The sequence below is a fragment of the Dermacentor andersoni genome, chromosome 3 (genome assembly GCF_023375885.2).
Source record: "Dermacentor andersoni chromosome 3, qqDerAnde1_hic_scaffold, whole genome shotgun sequence".
NCBI classification, from domain to species: domain Eukaryota; kingdom Metazoa; phylum Arthropoda; class Arachnida; order Ixodida; family Ixodidae; genus Dermacentor; species Dermacentor andersoni.
Genome location: NC_092816.1, coordinates 68,480,872 through 68,505,159, shown reverse-complemented (window position 1 = coordinate 68,505,159; position 24,288 = coordinate 68,480,872).

Sequence of the window (24,288 nt, the reverse complement as noted above, 5' to 3'; positions counted from 1 at the left end):
GCGCTGCTGCCGCAACATGCATGCTCCTTTGCTTTCGCATGTCCCATGCTTCCTCATGACGTTGACGTGACCGTATCAATCACCTGTGGACTGTGACTAACTACTGGAAAGATGGTGCCCTCTCTGTGACACCCAGTTTTGGCACCAATGCGTTAAAATATACAGGAGGTTATGGTTCAGTGCTGCGAGGCTCGGCTTTGACGACTTGCGCTTTTAAGCCGTCATTTCGAGTACGAAGAGCTATATTTAGAGTTGAAACCATGGTTGTATTAAATGTAACTGCAACGCGAAATGGCAGCAGCCTGTTTTGTGCCTTCAGACACCAATGAGTGCTGCGCCTTGCATGAGGAGACCAAATCTAATGAGCAGGAAAGGGCAGACCGATCAAAAGAGGTCAATTTCTAAATGGCAATATATGCCGTGAAGTAAAAAAATAATTTATTTAGCGAATTTTTGTTAATTAGTTGATCCATTTCGATTGCTCGTGCAACTAATGTCCACCTTCTTGAGTAAAGCACCTCAAGGGCTAAAATTGGGCTATCTGTCACGGGCGATATTTAAAAATTGCTTAACCCTTTCACCCGCTGTCCACACAATTATGTGCAGCAAGGTAGTGCATCAACAGAGAGAGCACTGATAAAAGTAATGATATTTAAAATGTGTCGCATACATCTTGAAACACTTATTATTGGAACTGTGGTGCAATTTTGAATAATGTGCAGGATGTTTTAAAAAAATGAGTGAGAAGGTAGACGCCTCCGTGTCTTTACTCGCTGTCAGTGTGTTGTATGGAGCGGAGTTACTTCTTTCATTGTTTTTCACCATGTTATGCACCAGACATAATATTCAAGTGGCTGGATAAGTGCATTTTCAAGCTTTTGAAAACAAGAAATAGTTTATGCTCTGATTTTTTATGTTCCGGTAGTGAGTTTTCGCATAGAGTCGACATTCTGTAAACTTTGACAAAACTCAATAAACAATTGAAAATTCTTATTTTTTTCTGCTTGAAGCTGTACACTTTCTATGATTCTGAAGAAGAAAGAAATGTGGTGAAAGCAACATTTCAATCAACTAGATAAAGTGTCGTCTGAAATCGACGGAAATTCGCTAATCTAAATTTTTATCTTATCACTTTGCGGCACATATTCGCAGGAACACCTGGTATAGATTCCGCTCACCGTAAGCGACAACGGGCGACGTACTCTTAGTGTGCTTAAAGAATCAATGTATTGTTATGAGATTTACCTATAGTATCACTTGGTAGTCGTCAATTACCATTAAAAGCGGTCGTCCGAGGCCCCAGTCCCCTGAGCGCGTATAGAAGCATCGAATGCATTATTTTGTGACTGACAGCCTGGCACATATGTTCTTACTTGCTTTTTCTTTCTTTTTCCCCGACCCCGAACTCTGAGGAAAGCCAACACGACGTATTAAATGACTTCACTACTCGCATAGTCCAAACAAAGCTCAAACTTTCCAGCGCATTTTTTATATTATTTTTTGTGCACCCAGTCTGGCGCGCTGGTCGCAAACAAGTGAGTGAAGCGGTCTAAATTAGCTTTCGTTGCAAAATAACATACGGAAAGAAAGTCTATCAATTCTCTACACAAAATAACTATGCACTGAAAGGCCCCTGCATGACACGACAAAATGAAATAAAAGGGCGGGTCTTCAATGTTTCACTTAGATTAGACGTTAAATTGCATTGGGTAGTAAGAGTACCGCGTTGTATGAACTTAAGAGCACGAACAGATAAACAAGGATGAAAGGTAGAGAGCACGACACGAGCGCCTGTCGCGTATTCGTAGTCTCCCTTTCGCAATTGTTTACTTTTGGCACTTAAACTCCAACATGAATACATACCAAGCCGCTCAATTTACCTTTCTTCAAAAATAACTTACCTGGCATGGTATCGTCACTAATTTCGATTGTATTTAGTAGAACACAATGATGATCTGCCTATAATCTTAACCAGAAAGCATGAAATTTGTGACAGCCGCCATTTAGCATAGCGAGTGGTTAAGGAATATAGGCCGGTTTTCACGAGTGAGATTAAAAGACTTCGCAACTCTTTTGAGCTGATCGAAGCGCATCATCTAGGACAAAAAGAAATGTATTATGGCTGATTCGCTTTTATCCCAATATTGTGGCACTATATCCTTTTTTCTGCGTGCGCAGTTATACGACTAATGATATCGCAATGTTTAAAGCGAAGCTATATTTGCCCGCTCACCCAGCGTTGGATCTAAGTGCGCAAGTTTTTCACCGAATGGATGACTTATACAGCACTGAATGTTTGCCAACCAAATATTGCCATTGAGTGCGCATCTGGTCTCCTTAATCAAGCGACAAATCACGACACATAACATCAACATTTAGTGCCGGCTCCTACGTATACGTCTATATAAGGACACGGAACTCTTAACACATTCCTTGATTTACTCCGGTTTCTTTTATTTCATCTATGGCGTTTTTGTTCAACTGGATATAATTCACTTGATGCGTGACAATTACTGGCCGGCCACCTAGAATGGGCCTGTGCCACTATAACGCAAGGGGTACATAGACGCCTTAAACATATGTATTTGCGGTACTTCCTTGTCCATACACCTGTCATCACAATTATTTTTCCGACAAGCATCATACACAACGCCCTCCTTCTCGTGAGATATGGCTGCCTCGACGTCTCACACTGTGCATCCACCCGATTTGGTGTTTGGACTGCTACTCACATTGCCCTGTATAGGCCGTGCCCGACCTTGCCGTGCATTACCAGGTGTTGATAATGATGATGATGCATGATCTTGCATGGTGCGTAGTATTGAAATAAATTTGATTTTACGCAGCAGTTAGCTGTATATAATTTATTTCATCGTTTCAGCAAAGCTTCTATTTACGCAGATTTCAACCTGTACGTTGGATTTGTATAACTGTCTTCGCCATGTTCGTAACATATATGGTGCACTTATTACATTAAAAGCGAGATCATAGCGCTGACTCAGCCCGATCGTTGACGTAAAACGAGCTCGTTTCTCATGTTACTTTGCTTTGCTTTTGCAGATGAAACAGAGTGTGAACGTCAAGGTCCTGGGAGACAAAGGACTTAGCATTTGCGTTAACATGAATGTGACCATCAGATAAAACCTTGCAATGTCTCAAATTGGAGAGAAGCCATGCTTTTTTATTGTTTAATCACTGCAGGTAAGTGTAAAAGTACACTAGGTTCGGCTGTCCCAGCACAGATGTATGATATATATATCAGCATATCGACCGGCATTCCGAAGCGAAAAATTTCGCCGTTCACTGAACCAAGAAGCGTCGAGCTGCGTTTTCCAGCCCCTTATCACCCGGAAGCTAATTCTTTTGGAGAAAGGGTGATTCGCAACTTTCTAGCTCTGTACCACAACTTCAAAGGCGGTTGTACGTGCGCTCTGGAAGCATCTGTCCGTCGCCATAATTAGTTTAACACTGCAGCATTGGGATGTAGCCCTTACTTCGCCGCTTTCCAGAAACACTGTTGGTTACCTGCGGACAAACAACTCGATATAGTTCACAAAACAACACTTTGCGAATAGCCAATGCCTTTGAACCAGAGAGAAAAGTACTGTAAAACAATGAAAAAGAACTTCGACAAACGTCACCAGTCCGCGATGCCTGATATCGAACCAGGAAATATGGTGGCGGTCCGAAAGGGGTTCGATTCAAAGTGCCCCTTTATAAGCCCTATTTCAGTATTGAAAACAGAAAAGCACCAAGAGATTCCGAAGAGCTTGTGTTATCAGAGACTCCGAGGAAAAACAGAAGAGGCATCGATTGCTAATATTCTTCAGTATCATGCCAGGAGAGATAATATAGAAGCTCGGGATCGAGGCTGTAGTGATTCTGGATGAACAGTTAAGAGGACGACACGGAGAAGAAGAGGAGCAGGAAGACATGGAGGACCCCAATGGCAGCAAATTCGTACAATTACCGTGTGTTGTTGTGACAACCTTACATATATATATATATATATATATATATATATAAGAGAGGCCGAAAAAGCTTATGGTTCGTTACCTTATATTTGGGGAAAAAAGCACGAAATCTCATACGGCGAAAACGTCGGCTGGTACGCATTTAGCGCGAGGCTGTCTACAAACACTGAACACTTCATTGCAGTGAGTTCGTTAGTTTAGTGAACCTGGAACAAACGTTATCCCCATTTGGCATAACGAAAAAGTTGTTTGACGCCGTGTTCTCCAACTGAGGTTCTCGGTTCCGCGAAGCGCTCTGTGGTTATCCAAGACCGCTAAGAACAATAAAATTACGCATATCAAACGCACATTTTGGAAACTCTGTGAAGCGAAGTTTTCCTGGTGCAGTTAATGAAATGCTATAAGTTTTGCCATTCCATTCCTGCATCTCCGGCGTAATGTAAGGTGGCGCGGGCGCATGTGGTTTCGGGCACTCATATCACCCAATGGGACAGCTCTTATATTGTCTTCTAGTTCTTCATTTCTTATTTAATTTAAATGTACCGCCCGCTTCCCAACAAATTCCCGGTTGTGGGTATGTGCCATAGTATAGAAATCATCATCATCGACAAGCAGCGATCATATAAAATTGGGTAGTTGGAGTTGGCACAATAGAAGTGTACGTGCGATTGTGGTCTCGTGGTTTGGAACGTAGGCACAGAAAGGTGTGCTTTATTAAAAGAATTCTGCTCTTGATGACGTATATTTGTTGCAATGGTGACATTTATTGTCAGTTTGGTCACTCAGTAATTTCGTAGAAAACAAAGCCAGCAGCCTGTACATATATAAGTGTAGCAAAAGCGGTAGTGCTGCTGTGCGTCCAAGCTATCCAGCATAGCAGCAGCAGGATCTCCCACCCAACTGGCAAATCGTTTTTTAATAAACTTTTTGCAGACACAACAGCCTGACGCGCGTGTCATTGATTATTAGTCTCCTGCAATATTAGTCAGATCTGTGTATCGCATACCACATTTAATGCGAATATCATTATTTGCTTACTTCCGCCGTTTTGAATCTATCTATCTATCTATCTATCTATCTATCTATCTATCTATCTATCTATCTATCTATCTATCTATCTATCTATCTATCTATCTATCTATCTATCTATCTATCTATCTATCTATCTATCTATCTATCTAGCCTCTTACGCTGAGGCCAAAGTTGTCTTCCTCCTTAGGCGATTAGCTATACGCTGCTAGTCAGGATGCCGTCGTCGTCATACCATTATCATTCCAGCTTCGTGATCTTACTCTCGCCATGCCTTCTTAGTCACGAATTCCGACTTCTCCTTTTCCCAGTGAGGAGTGGCAGGCTAGAGACAGTCTCCAGGCCGACCTCTCCTCCTTTCTCCTTTCTCCTCCTTTCATTAAAACCAACTCCTCCTCCTATCTCGACACAGCAGCCAAAGTTGTCTAACAGTGTGGGCAACTATGTATGAGCTCGTGGTAGCGATGTCGTCGTGGTGGTTGCATCACCGTCATTCCAGCTTTGTCATCCGACTCTCGTCAAGCCGTCATCGTCTTGCCATCGTCGTCATACAGAGGTCATACATTCCTTCTCGCGCCGCCATAGTAATGCCGTCCTGGTTGTTCAATGGTCGTCATTCCAGCTTAATGGTCTGCCTCTCGCCATGCTGTCGTCGTCAGGCCTTCTATTCCAACCCATTGGTTCAAGTTGCCTAAAAAACTGAGTCGCTATAGGTACGTGCTCGGGGATCGTGATACCGTCGGGGTCATTGCATCGTCATTACTCCATCGTCGTCATACAGTCTTCATCATGCCGTTGTCGTCGCGCTTTCGTTGTATCATTGACGTCACTATCGCAATGTCATCCCGCTGCCGTCATTTCGCCGTCATCATAGAGTTTTCATCGTTTCATCAACATCAATCTATCTTCGTCATTGTATCATAATCATGTGATTATGCCACCCTTGTCATGCAGTCATCGTCATAAATTCGCCATCATGGCTCCATTGTCATCCCGTCATCTTCACGCCATCGTCGTCATACGGATTTCGTAATAGTCGTCGTAATGTCATTGTCAGCACACTAGTCATCATTTCCTGTTCCTCATACCGTTGTCGTGCCATCGTCATAACCGCATCGTCGTGATACAACCGTCGTCATTTATGTGTTGTCATACCATCGTCTGGGTGCTATCACGTTCGTTCCATCGTCCTCATTGTAACTTTGACATCCGAATCTCGTCCTGCCGTCGTCGTCATATTGTTGTACTGATGTCATTGTCGCCACGCTGTCGTTTCAACATCGTTATTCTTTCAGTATCATCACCCCACTGTCATCATGCCGTCACCGTCATACAACCTTCGTCGATTTATCGAACTGCTTCCTTGTTTGTCATTCTATCATAATCATGCGGTCCTCATTCAATCATTATTATGCAGCCGTTGTCACTGCCATCTTTTTCATTGCATCGTCGTCCCACAGACGCTATCATGTATCCTTGTCATAGCGTCGTCGACATGCCTTCGCCGTTCTGCAATCGTCCTCATTCCCGCTGCTTCACCCGCTTGTCGTCATGCGGTCGTCGTCACGCGATCGACGTCAAACAGCCGTCGTCATTTCATTGGGCTCAGGTAATCCTCGCCTCGCAGGTCGCGATACCACCACCATAATTTAAGAATCGACATATCATTGTTGTCACGCCGTCGTCGCTATACGATTTTGTATTTCCATTGGTGTCATTTCCGTAGCTTGTGTTAATTCTATTACAATTCCCTTTCTAACCATGGTCAGGAAAGTCTGGGAGGGCGTGCAAAGGACGCTTCGATGTAAAAGGAATATTATACGTGTGAAGTAGCCTAAACAAATAACGCTATTAGGAATACAGGCAGAAAGAAAAGTACGCTCGCTCGCGTTGATCCACCCACGCTACACGAGCGCCTTCACGAGGAACGGAGAGAATGACAAAGAGGTTGACAAGTTCGCTGCCAAAGCGACGGGGCGAGATACCCACTATGTTCGTTTGCCCTGTAAGCGTGAACCAGCCGACGATCCCCAAACTGCGGACTGGCCCGGATACACCTTGTACTACGTCACAATACAGGCCACAAGTCAGAGAAGAGATGACAACTGCAGACAACATTTTTTTTTCTATTCGGCAGCGAATTCCTTGGTCTGTCAAAGCTGCTTCAGGTAGGTCAGCCTTCACGAGGGATATTGTATGAGTGGCATCTCATTTGACAACACCTTTGCTGGACAGGTCAAAGACTTGGAATTACCTTTGCGCCGCACCGTGCGCGTGCATTCACCCCCATCTTGTGGTTCCCAGCATGTCAAGCACGCCTATATGGCCAGTGACAGACGTATTCCGGAACATGGTTATTTTTTGCCTCTATGATTTTGATTTTTTTTTTTGCCTGGCGGAGAGTGGAACCTCACCGTAGCTTCATGCGGAGTCAGTACACACCGGTATAATTTTGTTGTTGGCAGCCTGCTCCTGTAAAAGTATGCACTGAAGTTCAACAGGTTCACTAGCAGAAGCTTCATTAGCAGTAATTGAAACTAGAAACGACCAAAACAGAACGTCAACTACAGTTTCTTTCAGGACAAGCGGATCACTGTGGCCTAATTGCTCCAGTTTGAGTGTGGTAAGAGAATTTCCGTGTGGCACCGAGCAGGCGTTCTGCTGCATCAATGTGCGAATAGATCGTTCAATAATTTTTTCAATCATCATTCAGTGCTGGTAATTTTTGTGCTTTGCAGCGAACGGAAGATAGTCTCACCATGAAAGCCCGCAGATAAGCAGCTGTAGGTCAGCTTGGTTGGCATAGATATAACTGGGTGATCATGTGTAGAGAGGCTACAAATGCTCGCGTCCGGCTACTCCATCGAACCTGCGAATGCACACCAATATTCTAAGCGTGCATCCAAATTGAATGGACAGCTTCATTTATTGACATTTATGGACATTCAATTTATTCTTCAACAATATTGTGAGGATGACAAAGTGAAAAAGCTGCCGGTTGCAACTCTAGGGGAACCTAGCCGCCTCATACCGTAATATTGTCACGCTGTAGTGACGGTGAAGAACGGCGCAGTTTCAAAATAGTGGCGGTGGTGGCAACAACATTGTTGAGTGAGTGAGTGAGTGAGTGAGTGAGTGAGTGAGTGAGTGAGTGAGTGAGTGAGTGAGTGAGTGAGTGAGTGAGTGAGTGAGTGAGTGAGTGAGTGAGTGAGTGAGTGAGTGAGTGAGTGAGTGAGTGAGTGAGTGAGTGAGTGAGTGAGTGAGTGAGTGAGTGAGTGAGTGAGTGAGTGAGTGAATAAACTCTTATTTGGTCCAACGTTATTGAAAATCCGGCAAATTCGAGGCCTGGGCCTAGGCCACCCCTGAGGAGGTACGGAGATCCTGTCTCCTCGCCGCCTCACGGGCTTGTTGGATGGCCCATAGTTGATCTTGGAGGTTTGAGCTGCGCAGTGCGGCAGTCCACCGCGCCACAGTTTCATCTGGGAAGAGTGCATTTTCTCTGCAGATAACCTCACATTCCCAGAAAATGTTTCTAAGAGATGCATGAGCCCTGCCGCATAGTTTGCAGCTATCGTCTGAATAGATGTCTGGATATATCCTCCTGAGATGCACTGAGTTGGGGAAAGTCTTGGTTAGTAACTGCTTCCAGTCTACCACTTGGGCCCTGTCGAGTTTGGGGTTAGGGGAGGGATAAACACGCCTGGAGTTTTGATAACATTTTGTAATGTCACAGTACCTGGTCATTCTGTCCCTCTCTGTCCATGCCTCCGTTGGATTTCCAACCCCCAGAGAGGATCCTTCTAGAAAGGCGCGGAATGTGTGACCTCGCGCTACGCGGAGACAGGTGGTAGAGGAGACTGTTGATTTTTCTGGCGAGCAGACGAGACCGGTTCCGACGAGATACTCTTCCACCACCTCGACCGCTGTCTGTGTACCCGCTGCTCAATTTCTCCATCGCTTCCCTCGAACACCCAAATCCTAATGTCGTCTGCGTATATGGTGTGATGCACTCCCTCGATGGTGTTGAGGTGCCCGGGGAGGCCGATCATAATGAGATTAAATAGCAACAGGTGAGATGACCGAGCCTTGCGGAGTGTCGACGCTGCCCATGTTCCAGTCTTCGGATGCGAGTTTCCCCAGCGTTAAGTAGACTGTCCTGTTTGCGAGGAAATCCTCAACATGGCTGTACACTCACTTTCCTAAACTGAGTGCGACAATGCTGCGTAGCATGGCTGCGTGAGCCGCGCTGTCAAAGGCTTTCTTGAGATCTAATCCTAGAATGGCCCTGGTACATCTCGTCTTGTTGTCTAGTATCTGGTGTTTGATTTGCAACATTGCATCCTGCGTGGAGAGATGAGCTCGAAACCCGAGCATGGTGTCCGGATACGCTTCGACGTTGTCCAAGTGTGCGTTAATCCGGGTGAGGAAGGCGAGCTCCATCAACTCGCCGACGCACGACGTAAGATATATTGGTCGAAGGCTGGCGATATCTGGGCGTTTCCCTTGTTTGCGGATGAGTACCATTTTTGCTCTTTTCCACTGGTCGGAGATGGTTCCTCGGGTCCAGTAATCGTTAATGTACTTGGCCAGTTCGGAGGTGGTCTCGTTGTCCAAGTAACGAAGGGTCTTATTAGTTACACCGTCCGGTCCCAGGGCCGACTTGCTGCTGAGCTTTTGCAAACCGGCCCAGACTTCCGCCTCGTCAAAGTATCTGTCCAGACAGAAGTTGTGTTTTCCCGTGTATTCCCCGTGTGGAATAGTCGGGTTCTGCGGGGCGCATCTGTCGCAGAGTTCGGAAAGGATTTCTTCTCCGAGCTCACCTTGTTGGTCGCCTCTTCTACCACCGGCCCGCCTCCACTGCCGCGGGACCGCGATCGCGTGCGGCTCCTGGATCTGGCTCGGGCCGGCCTGGGTGTGCAGCTCCGTGATCAGGACTTTCTCGTTCTCGAGAGGGCGCTCGAGCGCGAAACGGGCCTGGTCTCCCGGGAAGGGCGTCCAACTGGTTCCCTCGTATTATCCGATGCTAAGAATTGTTCTTCCTGTTGTTGTCTTTCCCATCGTCGTCTCTTGACTATCTCTGGTGTCTTGAAGCGAGCCTTGCAATTCTTATCAGCCGTTAAGTGCTCACCCCCGCAAAGTTGGCAACGGGGGTTGCACTGGTGGTCGAGACCTGGGTGGGCCGTGCCGCAGCCTCTACAGATGCGGTCCGGCGGGCTGGGGCACACGTCCATGCGGTGGCCCAGTCTGCCGCGTTGGTGGCACAGGTCGACTTGTTTTCTGTACAACGCCCACCTGATGAGTGCGCCTCCGTAGCGGACGAAGGTGGGAACTTTCAGTCCGGAAAACAGCACGATGACCGTGGTGGTATTGCTGAGTCGTTTCGCAGCGACTGCCATGGGATTCTTGGGGGTACCGACCTGGGCGGTGATGTCCTGGGGTGAATCTTCGAGAGGTATACCCTGATGACTCCTTTAGAAGTTAGGTCGGGTGCCGATTTGTATGCGTTGGTCTCATAGGCCGTTGGCCGTTGACCACGAGGCGATCGTTTCTTTGGTATCTGTATACGTTGGTTTCACTGGGGGTACTCACTACGATAATGTTCTGCTGCACGTTGAGACACACGGTGTCGTCTTCCCTGTGCTCTCCAGGTATGCCAGCAGCTTGCTAGACGTACGATGCTACTCGTGCCGCTCCTAATTCGCCAATCTTGAAGCCTCCCTTTGGGTGGATGATGTCGAAATCGCCCTTTGGCAGATATGGGGCGCTAAAACGTAAAGCTATTCCAAACATTTCTATTCCAAATCTGCAATAAGCCCTCTGCGATTGGTCAAAAACCTTTTCGACCACCCCTACTTCGCCTGTCTGTCACGCGACGTCACGAAAACCGCGATAGCTCCCCATCTTATATGAGGTGCACACACTGATTATGCATGATTCGACTGAACAAAAGAAAAATAGTTATTTCTTATTCAACCCCTTTTCGTCATTAGCCTTCGGCTATTGGTTAAAAGTTTTCGGGTGGCATCCACTTCACCTGCCTGTCGCGCGACGTCACAAATCCGCTAAACCTCATCGCGTCAAAGTGACCTGTACGCGTTAAAGATGCATTAATATGCCGAACAAAACTGAATTTTCTTTTGTGTAGCCGCAGGCCTCCCCATTCCAAAAGGAATAAAAGATGGGTGCCGCCGATCGCTCAGGCACTGGCTACTCGCACCTTCCGGAGAACATGGGTTTATTTGCGTATAATATAACTTTTGGCGTGGCAGCGTAACATTTTCGAGCACTTTCGGCACGTTTACGACCTCGCTCTCCCAACTCTTCTTTGCTGAGGATCCGTTTTAGCGGCATTCTTAACCTTTCATTTGCTTGCCGCCACCATTTTCGACCACCCTACAAGCTAAGTAAGGGAACGCGGGCCAATCGCAGACGCCGGCACCACCCTCTTCTCCGGTTGTTGATTTTCAGTGCACTGGCTCAGCCCCATCGAATCCGTCTCCACTTGAGCGTGCTCCTCGCCTCTTGTCAGCCAATTAGATAAGACAAGCCGCTCATTGTAGGCAATGTTATTCGTTTTTGAAGCAAACAAAATTTATCTTCTATGAACGAATAGAGCGTTTGATTGGTCTGTTCAGACAACCCTGCGGGCCACCGCACTATCGTAGCGTCGACGGTTACGCATATTTGACGTCAGGACAATGGACTAAAAACATATTGGAATAGTTTTACGTTATAGAGCCCATGCCATACGGCTGGTCTTGATTACTGCTGTTTCAACTTCTGCTCGCGCCGCTGCTTCCTTCCGCCGGTGGCGAGGTGGGCGCCGAGACGGCTGGTACCGGATCTCTCCGCGGTTTGCTTTATCGAGCCCACGGTACTCCAGCCCGTGCCAGCCTCAAATTCTTCTTGAGAAATGTTCTGCCCTTGCACGAGAACCTCCGTTTCTTCCGTCTGCGAGCTAGCGTGGGCGCGCGCCACGTGCACTTTTTCTTCCAGGTGTGCCTATAGGCCTAGGCTCGGGGAAGCCGCCGCCGCGGTTGCCGGTACAAAAATTTGGCGTAAAAGTCCGAAAAATAGAATTCCCACATTAAAATTGATATCAGCAGAATCCTGGTATCTTGCTGCGTGAGGTGGTAACAAAATCTCGGTGATTTTCGGTGATTTCCCTGCGAAATCATTGACGGCAGACAAAGCCGTGGTGAAGTTCGTCTGCTTTCTTCGGCCGCTAGTGAGTCACAAATTTAACTCTTTTTGTTGGGCGAACTTGCGCCCAGAAAAACAAGCAACACACAAGCTCAGATAGCGGCGAGCAAAGTCGGCGATCGTCGAAAATATTTGCGGGCCAGACGCGTAGGCTTTTATACCTGACTCGACGAAGCTTCCAGAGTAATCGCTGGTGAGCGCATACCTGCCAGAAAGTACTACACACAATGCGCGTCGCGCATGCATTTAGATTACGCTAGGTCGGTCGTCGGGTGACAAGAGACAATGGAGAGAACTGTCCACAACATTTGAAAAACTTCCGATACATGCAGGCGCGTCCTGCGGCGAGCGATAACGTTTAGCAGGTGTTAGCCGGTGAAAACCGGTCACCGGAGAGCGATAAAGTACACGTTTCACTATATTAGAATGGTAAAGCAGATCAAAATGATAGAAAATAATAAAATAGCCTTTATGAAGCGAACATGTGGTGAATTGAACAGGAAAATCGTGGTACATTCTTCAGAACTGAAACACTAATTTCTGAAATATTTCACTGCTCCTTCTTAGTTCTGCATGGTTCCATGACGCTTGCAACTGTCATCAGGAATTTCCAAAAAAAAAGAAAATACAATATCAAATGTTCCGAAAAAAGAAAAAGCCTGCCACTCCATAGCAGAGACGGTCTGTGGTATGTTAATTTAAGCAGCTCTGTTATCGCGCTTTGTCTGAACTACACGTAAATATACTTCATAGTATGAGACATGTCATAATGAGTCACAAAGCGTTGTGCATGTTGTGACACCTTTGCAATTAGTCATAAGATATGGAAACGAAGACTGCTTAAAACACTATATTATATGCGGTTAACATTACTGCGATATCAAGTGTTGTTGAGGAGTTGCCGAGCTTTTCTACCTCGTTTTCTTTTAGTTCTTTCTAGCAATTCATTATTACTTTCTTTAAATCAAGAAACTTTGTAGAAAAACTGCTCCGAACAGTCGCTAACGTTTAAAATATCTTGATAAACACGACAGCACAAATTCAAAATTTTAGATGCTTGCCCAATCAGAGCAGTTCTACGCTTCTACTGCACAGAATAATACACGGGGTGGCATTCGCCCGACGTGTCCTTCAGAGTATAGGCCTCGACTGGATGATTTTTTTTATCAAATATGAAAGGTTCGCTAGTATTGCGTCATCGGCTCCTCCATAAAGAAAAAGTTGACAGCCCCTTTAGCATACGCTAAAGAGGACGAAGGCGAAAGCCTTCATTCTCTTTTAACTCGGTCCTTCTAATTCCTGCAATTCTCCTAATTCTGTGTCATTCATTGTTTTCTCGCTGATAAATAAGTATGCATCCTTTCCAACTAACCAATTTTTCTACCTTACTGCGGAAACCTGCCCGCTCGCGAGACATACATTACATGATATTTTTCATTCTAATGCAATGTAACTGCGTATTACTTGTTTTCTCTCACGAAAGGTCGTGGGTTCGAGTGCCTTAATAACTCTACCTTAATTAACTGTGCCTAAATTAGCTTCGTCGTAACACCAAAGGTCGCTAGTTCGAGTGCCTTAATTAACTTCGCTATGACTAACACCAGCGGCAGCGGGTTCGAGTGTCTTAACTATATCGTAATTAACCATGTCATAATTAAATGCACCTTGATTAACACTAAAGGCCGTGGGTTGGACTCTCGACCTCTTGATGTCAACTGGAATCCAACTTGAAGATATCGCCAGTTCACCAATATCTCCATGTGGGTTCGACTTCAGTCAAAGGTCGAGGGTCGGACCTACACCAAAGGTCGCGGATAAAAGCGTCTTAATTAACTCTATCTTAATGCGTGCGTTCGACACCAACCAAAGGTCGGGGGTTCTACTGGTTCGAGTGCCTTGATTAACTTCGCGGTTATTAGCCCCACAGTTAGTGGGCTCGACTTCCACCAAAAGTCGAGTGTTCGGCTCCCTATTAATTTTGGTGCCATAACGCCGAACAACGCATTTTTCGTCCTGTGAGCCGTCTAAGGTTTTCGAATTAAAGGGCCCCTCACCAGGCCTGCTCATTTTGAGTTCACAAGCGCAGATCATACAATGCGCAATAACGATCGTGTCTGCGAAGTATTACATCGGCTGCGTGCGAAGGAAAGATCTGAAATTTCAAACCGAACGCCGTTTGCCCTTCCCCTCGCGGCCGCCACTCTCCAAGTTGCAGGTTGACGCGCACGTGCTCCTGCGCCTACGTACACGTGTTTGTGCTGTGACATCGCTCGTGGTGACACGTGACTTCGAGAATTATTCAAGACGACATCTCGTATTTGTGTAATATGTCGCTTGAATAGGCGAATTAAAGCTTAAAGAAACAATAAAACACACAAACAGAATGTCTGCTTGTGTTTGCTTTACTTCGCACCGCAGCAAGAGAGATGTACTTCTGTTTCGTCTGCTTGGTCCCACGTCGTGAAGCCACGCGCGCAGACACTGAACATACGTCCTTTTCCATCGTGTTCCAGCGCGCGATCATTCTCTGTGATCCGCTTGTGCCTGCCTCACTGTTCGTGTAGCACTTATTATACCGCTAGTCAGGTGTCCGCGTGCACATCGCGCAATATTGTGCAATGCGCAAAACGAGACAATCGCAACAGCTCGGGCGCGACGCCGTCAGCGAAAGTGCGACGCACCGCAAAAAAAAAAAAAAAGAAAAACGAGGAGAAAAAACTACAAGCGGGCCCCTGACGTATGCGTCACGCGATCCTCGAGTTCCGGCATGGGAGAACGCAGGGAAGAAATTTCGCTTGCGAAGGCTAGACGGGGTGAGCGGAGAGAGTGTCTCGCTGGGCAATGGAGCTCGCCTCCTGAAATCATGCGTTCGCGGCACTGGAATATTTCTATCTATGCTATTGTTGAGCGGATTCGAAAACTTTTTTGCGGCAGAACGCTCCCTAGAGGACGCGTAACAACTTCCAGCGTATAACCGAAGTTTGCCGTGTGGCCTGTTGAGGGGCGCTTTAACAAAGTGTTAAATGATTAATTAATGATAACAGGGAGAATATCGGTAATTAAGACTACTCCAATTCTCACACGTGAGAGATTCCCGAAACAATATCACTGATTATTGGCACGGGGCGTCACGAACTCATTGCTATAGTGTCTAGTTCGGACGACCGACCTCTTCAGGGGCAAAATATTCTGGGGGCGCACAACATCGTAATAGTGCGCTCCGTGCAATAAGAGCGCCCCTGACATTTTCAACTGGAAGCGGCCTTACATTCCGGCTCTAACACTTCTCGACGTGCCTGCCTACGTGGTGATGTGCTTGTGCGCTTTACATGTGTATGCACACCGCACTGTACCGTCAAGGTAATTTGAAACGCGAAGAGGTAAAAAAACTACTCATCAGAATGCCTCTTACGCGTAATTACATAAAAGTGCGACGTGCAATCGCTCTGTAGCCGGCTTATAAAAATGAACTAAACCAGAATGTATGTTTCAGTCTTAATTAAGCCTCATGTTACAAATATAAGCGAACCTGTAAACGGAAGAACGCACTGAAGAAGTTTCAGTATTGTTGGTGTTTGAATTTACGATGACAGCACTGTTGGGGTCTCGGTGCTGGCGCCCGTTATTGCGAATGGGTCGCAAGCCCCAAGGGTAGCGTTGGCCTGGCGGCCTGGGGCACTGGAAGCATCCGAAGGTCCCGGCAAAGCATGAGAAGACTGGTAACAGAACAACTTGTTTATTCTAACATAGCAAAAGAGCGGCCGGTCAGTTCGACCGAAGTGGAGAGACGGGAGAGCACGTAACTCAACAGTACAAATCGGAGCCTCTCTCCTGGCGTCCGGGGGCAGCTGCTCTTATACTCTCGGCGTCGCGGGCCAGAAGGAAGGTCACGGGATGAGCCCACGACACGGCGGAGCATGAGCCCACGACGGCGCGCACGGTCGAGCCGAGAGACATAGCGAACCGAGTGTAGTGACGCATCGCCAACCCGCCGACGGACAGACCTGCTGGCTCCTCACTTGGGGGAGCTCCGCTCCCCGGCTGCCGCGCTTTGACAAGCGTGGGCACACACACACACACGCACATACGAAGACACGTGGCACTGAAACACGCCTGGACACGCTTGGCGGGGAGGCGTTGCGGCGGCGTCGAACGGGCCAAAATGTCTGCCGCTTTGAGCGAAGCCCCGGCGTCCGTTGCATCCGCGCCGGCATTACCGCGCGTTGTAGGCGAAACGTAACAGACCGCCCCGCCGGGGGAAGGAGATCCCGATGGTCAGGGGACTGCATCCGCTGTCCGGAGGGATGTCGCTCGATGATGCTCATAACCGAAGTCGGGCGTCCTTTGGCATTTCTTGAGCGCAGCGCACAGAGAAGGCCTCGTTCTCACGTTCACGTTCACACAGGACACTGCAAAGTGACTTCGGGAGAGTTGACATTTTTGTTCTCGTTTCCGGCAAGCGTTAGAACTACGCCGAAAGTCAACCGCTCAGTCAGCAAGCACGGCACAACCCTCACTAAGCCCTGCCAGGCTCTTTCCCCTTTTATACTGCTGCCTAGTTCCTTACAGTAGTTTAGCAGCACTCAGAACGCGTCCACAAATCGGAAAATTGCACTAGAAAGCACATCATCACTTTGAAACACTACACAAAAGCAATAGGTTAAAAATCCTGCCTCAGGAAGAAAAACATCAGTAACAAGCAATTTTGAGGCTGATTCCCACGTTAGGGGCTTCGACTTAAGCCATCGGCGTTACCGTTGAGACCCCCCTTTTTGTAACGCACCTCAAAGGAATATTGTTGCAAAGCGAGGCTCCAGCGCAGGAGGCGGCCATTTTTGGGAGAGATGGTCTGCAGCCATTGGAGAGGGCAGTGATCCGTCTCAATGATAAACCTCGAGCCAGCTAGGTAACATGACAATTTCTGAACGGCCCACACGATACACGCACACTCTTTCTCGGTGGCGCTATACGCCTGCTCACGACTCGTCAGCTTACGACTAGCATACAGGACGGGGTGTTCTACTTCTCCATTTTCCCGTTGGCACAGTACAACGCCCATGCCTCGCTCACTAGCATTACACTGAACAACGAACCCTTTTGTGTAGTCGGGCGATCGTAGCACAGGCTGGCTTGTTAGAGCGCTCTTTAGGGCGCTAAAAGCTCTTTCCTTTGTCTCATCCCAGACGACTGTTTGCGGCTCTGTCTTTCTTAGAGCATCCGTCAAGGGAGCCGCGATATCAGAGTACCTGGGGATGTACCTCTGATAGTAGCCGGCGACACCTAAGAACGACCGAATATCGGTCTTCGTGCGCGGTTGCGGGAAGTCTCGCACAGCGGCCACCTTTATTTCAGAGGGGCGGCGACGACCCCGACCAATCACGTGTCCGAGGTAGACAACCTCGGCCTGTGCTAACTGGCACTTGGGAGCCTTGACTGTCAAGCCCGCATCGCGCAGGCGGGTTAGCACTGCCCGCAAGTGCGCCATATGCTCAGGCCAGGATGCGGAGAATATCGCTACGTCGTCTAGATACGGTAAAGCGAATTCTTGCTGTCCCCGCAACACTTTATCCATGAGGCTTGAAAAGCAGTATGGCGCGTTCTTCAAACCAAAACTCAAAACTTTAGGACGGAATGTCCCCATTGGTGAAATGAACGCCGCATACCTACTAGCCTCTTCTGTAAGTGGAACCTGCCAATAACCCCTGACAAGATCTAGGGTGGAAATAAACCGAGCGCTACTCACTCTCTCAAGGCGCTCCTCGATGTTAGGGATCGGATAAATTTGATCCTTAGTGATGGAATTAAGCCTGCGGTAGTCGACGCAAGGACGAGGTTCCTTGCCCGGTACCTCAACTAAAATCAAAGGGGAGGTATAATCACTCTCACCCGCTTCAATAACACCGAGCTGTAGCATTTTCTTTACCTCAGCCTCCATAATATCGCTCTGGCGGGGTGACACCCGGTACGCCTTGGATCGTACTGGCTCTGGGGAGGTAAGTTCTATGTCATGAGTAAGGACAGAAGTCCTACCAGGCCTCTCAGAGAACAGACCTTGAAACTCTTGTAAGAGCTGGTGTAGTTCGGTTTTCTGCTCAGGCGACAGCGATGCTTTACTTATTAAGTCACTAATGACTTGATCGGTGTCTTTCCTGTTCGTCACTGAGCCTAGTCCCGGAAGCTCGACCGGAAGCTCTTCGGGAACGTTTACCATCATGCACACCACTGCTTCCCGTTGCTTATAGGGTTTGAGCAGATTACAGTGGTAAACTTGCTGTGCTTTCCGCTTTCCTGGCAGACTCACCACGTAGTTAACGTCCGACAGTTTTTGAACAATCCGTGCTGGGCCCTCCCACTGCACGTCGAGTTTGTTCTTTAGCGATGTGCGCAATATCATGACCTCATCGCCCACCTCAAAACGACGGGCCCTGGCTGTCCGATCATAATAAACCTTGGCCCTCTGCTGGGCCTCTGCCATTGCTTCACCTGACAACTCCTGTGCCCTTCTTAAGCGTTCGAGGAGCTTAAGCACGTACTCTACCACGACTGGGTCGTCGCCCCTGCCTTCCCATGATTCTCGAAGCATGCGAAGCGAGATCGCAGCGAGCGACCGTACACCAGCTCAGCTGGCGAAAACCCCGTAGCCGCATGCGGCGCGGTCCTTAATGCAAACATCACTCCAGGCAGACACAGCTCCCAGTCAGTTTGATGTTCAAAACACAATGCTCTCAACACGCGCTTCATGACGGAGTGGAGCTTCTCAACGGAATTCGACTGGGGGTGGTGCACTGAGCTGTGTAACAGCCTTACCCCGCACCTTTCGAGAAAGGCTGTCGTCAAAGCGCTAGTAAACACTGTACCCTGATCTGACTGGATTTCTGCAGGAAAACCAACTCGCGCAAATATGGACAGTAGTGCATTGACTATCTCAACTGAGCTGAGTTCTTTAAGCGGCACTGCTTCAGGGAACTTTGTCGCTGGGCAGATCACAGTCAAAATGTGTCGGTACCCCGTGGCTGTTACCGGCAGAGGTCCCACTGTATCAATAACGAGCCGTCTAAAAGGCTCCGTAATGATAGGTACCAACTTCAACGGCGCCCTCGATTTGTCCCCTGGCTTGCCCACCCGCTGACAGGTGTCGCATGTCTTCACAAAGTGGTCTGCGTCCCGAAAACACCCTGGCCAATAGTACTCTTGCAAGAGACGGTCCTTAGTTTTCTTAACTCCTAGGTGTCCGGACCACGAACCCCCATGCGACAAGCGCAACAGATCCTGACGATAGCATTGAGGCACGATCAGCTGATCGAACTCCACTCCCCTGCGGTCTAGATACTTCCGGTACAGGACCCCACCTCTTTCCACAAAGCGAGCATTTTTCTTGGCGATACCTTCCTTGACAATGCAGCGTATGTTTTCTAGGCTGCCATCCTTCTTCTGCTCGGCTATCAAAGCCGACCGGCTGACTTTTAGCAACCTGTTAAGTCCGTCTGACGTAGGCGCGATGAGCAAATCTGGAGACAGCTCTTCTAACTTTCCCGTGTCGGGATTTTCCTCTCCAGTATCTGGTGCCTTTAACGCTACAGGCTCAATTTTATTCAGTTCGGGCGTGCTCTGAATACCAGCTTGCTGCGCCTCTGACCCTTTCTCATCGTTCAACAACGTCGGCCCCGCAACTACCGCCTTTGCAGCGAGCTCCCGAACCTTCGATCTGGTTAAGGCCTGAACGCTAGCGTCACCAAACAAAAGCCCCTTCTCGCGCAGGAGGTGATCGGACCTGTTCGAAAATAAGTACGGGTACTGGGGGGGCAGCATAGATGACACTGCGGCCTCCGTCTCAAGTGCTCCGAAAGGTCCTTCAATAAGCACTTTTGCTACCGGCAGACACACGCTATGAGCTTCCACTGCTTGCTTGATCCATGCGCACTCGCCCGTGAACATATCGGGTTCTACGTAAGAGGGGTGAACTACATCCATTGTAGCTGCGGAATCGCGAAGCACTCGGCACTCTTTCCCGTTCACGAGGAGGTCTCGCATGTAAGGCTCGAGAAGCTTCATGTTCTCGTCAGTGCTGCATAAAGACAAAAACACGACTTTTGTTTTTGTTTCTGGGCACTGCGCCGAAAAGTGACCCGGCTTCTGGCACGTATAACAAACGCGCGCTTGCCTCGTCTCGAACCGCTTTCTGCGTTCGGCTTCGGTTGCCGCCGTCTCCTTACGTTCGGTCGGACTGCTTTCACTCGCATCCGCACTACGTGTATCCCCCTTTGCTCTCATGGGTGTGAACTTCGGCCTCTCAAACTTGGAGCCAAATTCACCCTTTTGACCGTCCTTAGCTCCGCGAGCCCGACGCGTCACAAACTCCTCGGCTAACTCAGCGGCTCTAGCCACCGTACTAACGTCTGGCCTATCCAAGACCCAGTACCGCACGTTCTCAGGTAACCGACTATAAAACTGTTCTAGCCCGAAACACTGCAGAACTTTCTCGTGGTCACCAAACGCTTTCTCTTCTTTGAGCCACTCCTGCATGTTTGACATAAGCCTGTAGGCAAACTCTGTATATGACTCACTTTTGCCTTTCTCATTTTCCCGAAACTTCCGACGGAACGCCTCCGCTGACAGCCGGTACTTTTTTAGCAGACTCGATTTCACTTTGTCGAAATCCTCTGCCTCCTCTCTCTCCAAGCGAGCGACTACGTCGGCCGCCTCGCCGGGTAGCAAAGTGAGCAAGCGCTGTGGCCACGTTTCCCGAGAGAACCCCTGCTTCTCGCACGTTCGCTCAAAGTTAACCAGGAACAAACCAATGTCCTCTCCAAGCTTAAACGGCCGCATCAGGTCAGTCATTTTGAACAATACTCGTTCTCCTGCACCGTGTGCCTGACTTCCATTACGAGCGCGTTCCATCTCTACCTCGAGACGCTTCATTTCCAAAGCGTGTTGACGGTCGCGCTCTCTTTCTTTCTCTTGTTGCTCTCGTTCTATCTGTTCTTTACGTTCGCGCTCATCTTTCTCTTTCTGTTCTTTAAGTTCGCGCTCCTGTTTCTCTTTTTGCTCTTTAAGTTCGCGCTCCTGTCTTTTTGCCGTCTCCCTCTCCTCAATGGTCTCAAGGCATTCCGACAGCTCGTCATCCTCAGCTTCTAACTCAAGAATAGCCCTTAGCAGTTCTGGTTTTCTGAGTTTGTCTGAGACATCCAGACCCAACTCTCTTGCAAGCTCCAGCAATTTCGGTTTGCGCAACGACTTCAAATCCATGGCTGCTCTGAATGCTGCTTTCTCTACTGCCTACTATTGTCTTGCCGCAAACTAACCCGGCAGCAACGACAACCACAATTACCAGCTCTGTTTCTAACACTAACAAAAGCCTGGCAAAACTCAGAAGAAGAAAGTCCCGCACTCACCAAACCTCGCAGCCAAGAATTCCGCGCAGTCGTTCCGCTGCAGGCAACCAGTCATCACACAGGGCTCGTTGCACTGCTCCCGGATGGTCGTTGTGCTGCTCAGCATACAGTCAACCGCATCTCTTCGCTGCTGGCCTCCGTTGTCGCGATCTCACCGCTGGCAACCAGCTGTTGGGGTCTCGGTGCTGGCGCCCGTTATTGCGAATGGGTCGCAAGCCCCAAGGGTAGCGTTGGCCTGGCGGCCTGGGGCACTGGAAGCATCCGAAGGTCCCGGCAAAGCATGAGAAGACTGGTAACAGAACAACTTGTTTATTCTAACATAGCAAAAGAGCGGCCGGTCAGTTCGACCGAAGTGGAGAGACGGGAGAGCACGTAACTCAACAGTACAAATCGGAGCCTCTCTCCTGGCGTCCGGGGGCAGCTGCTCTTATACTCTCGGCGTCGCGGGCCAGAAGGAAGGTCACGGGATGAGCCCACGACACGGCGGAGCATGAGCCCACGACGGCGCGCACGGTCGAGCCGAGAGACATAGCGAACCGAGTGTAGTGACGCATCGCCAACCCGCCGACGGACAGACCTGCTGGCTCCTCACTTGGGGAGCTCCGCTCCCCGGCTGCCGCGCTTTGACAAGCGTGGGCACACACACACACACGCACATACGAAGACACGTGGCACTGAAACACGCCTGGACACGCTTGGCGGGGAGGCGTTGCGGCGGCGTCGAACGGGCCAAAATGTCTGCCGCTTTGAGCGAAGCCCCGGCGTCCGTTGCATCCGCGCCGGCATTACCGCGCGTTGTAGGCGAAACGTAACAGCACGTAGTTCACTGAGCTCTATCACCATGATCTAAATAAAGAGACCACAGTTGGTTCCTAGCTAAAACCTGTAACGCGGGTTCACTGCAACGCGTATGACTGCGACTGCAACCGTATATTACATAAAGCTCGAGCAGCAGGAAAACCGCTGCGAACAGATTTATTTTTTTTTTTCATACATACTGCAGCCCCTTTATGGGGCTATTGCAGGAGTTGGTTAGACAAAAAGAAGTCATACAAAAAAACAAGTAAACAACATATTAAGAATTCACAAGAAATAAGGCAGATGACATAAATTAAACTCAATATAACAGCAACACTGAGAGTCAGTACAAAAACAAGAATGAGTCAATACACTGTAACAACAAAAAATACATAAAATCAGGTGTAGTTAACTTTTAACAGGAAATTGTTTAATGGCAGTGACCTAATTGTCCCGGGAATCAAGTTCCAGAATTCAATAGTACCTGAGAAAAAGCTGTAATTAAATTTATTCCATCGAGCAAAGTGAGGCTTAATATTAAGGCTATGGTGACTCCTACTAGACCGAGGAATATCTGAAGGAATATATATGGGATGTGAGACACAATAAGAAAAATTGACGATGCCATGCAGAAACTTCAATGAATCAATGTGACGCGTATGAATAAAGGCGTTAGGTTCAAAGTAGATACGGCACGAGAGGGTGAAAAATAGTGATCATAGCGACGATATATGAACCTAATAGATTTTCGTTGTATGCTCCAAATAGAGTTAATGTCGCACTGCTTATGAGGTTTCCAGACAGGAGAAGCATAGTCTAGGATTGGGCGAACTTAAGTTTTATACATTAGTAACTTAGTTTCCTTTGGAGAATTGTTGAAATTGCGCCTCAAATACCCGAGCTTCCCGATTGCTTTAGTGCAAATGAAATTAATGTGTTTTGACCAGGACATGTTAGTGGTAAATATGACACCAAGATACTTGTATTCCGTGACCCTGTGCGAGGTTAGGTCGTTGAAAGTGTAATTGATCAATGAAGGAGAGGCACTATTAGAAAATGACATTATCACAGTTTTAGTAAAATTTATTTTCATTTGCCAAGTGTTGCACCAGGTACAGAAGTTGACAAATGAGGAATTTAGTTCAAGATGATCTTCTGGTCTGTTAATCACGCGATACAATGCACAGTCATCCGCATAAAGGCGTATGTGTGAAGTGACGTTTCGAGGTAAGTCATTATTGTATAGTAGAAATAGTAAAGGACCAAGAACCGAGCCTTGGGGTACACCAGATGACACGTCAACAGAAGAAGTAGTTGAATTATAACATACGAATTGTGACCGATAAGAAAGGAAACTGGCAATCCAGCTAACCAAGTGAGAATTTTTCAAGATCATGTTAAGCTTTATTAAGAGATTAGAATGCAGTACAGTTTTGAAAGCCTTGGAAAAATCTATATATATAGTGTCCTCCTGGGTGCCGATATCAAGGGCGCAGAGAATGTCATGTGAGAATTCAACTAGTTGTGTTAAGGTGCTGAAACCTTTCCTAAAACCGTGCTAAAAGTTAGAAAGCATGTTATTAGATTCCAGAAGTTCCATTATATGCTTGTGAATTATGTGCTCCAGCATCTTGCACGAATATGATGTTAATGAAATAGGTCTATAATTAGATAAGAGCTGTTTATTACCAGATTAGAATAATGGATGTACTTTGGCCAGCTTCCATGACAATGGAACAATGCCGGTATTGAGGGACTTTTGAAAGATAATGGTTAGATAGCGAGCAGACCACAATGAATAACGGACGAGAAAAGAATTGGGTATACCATCAGGACCGGTCGATTTTTTAGTGTCTAACTGTAGTATTAGGTTCAGTACACCATGCTCATTA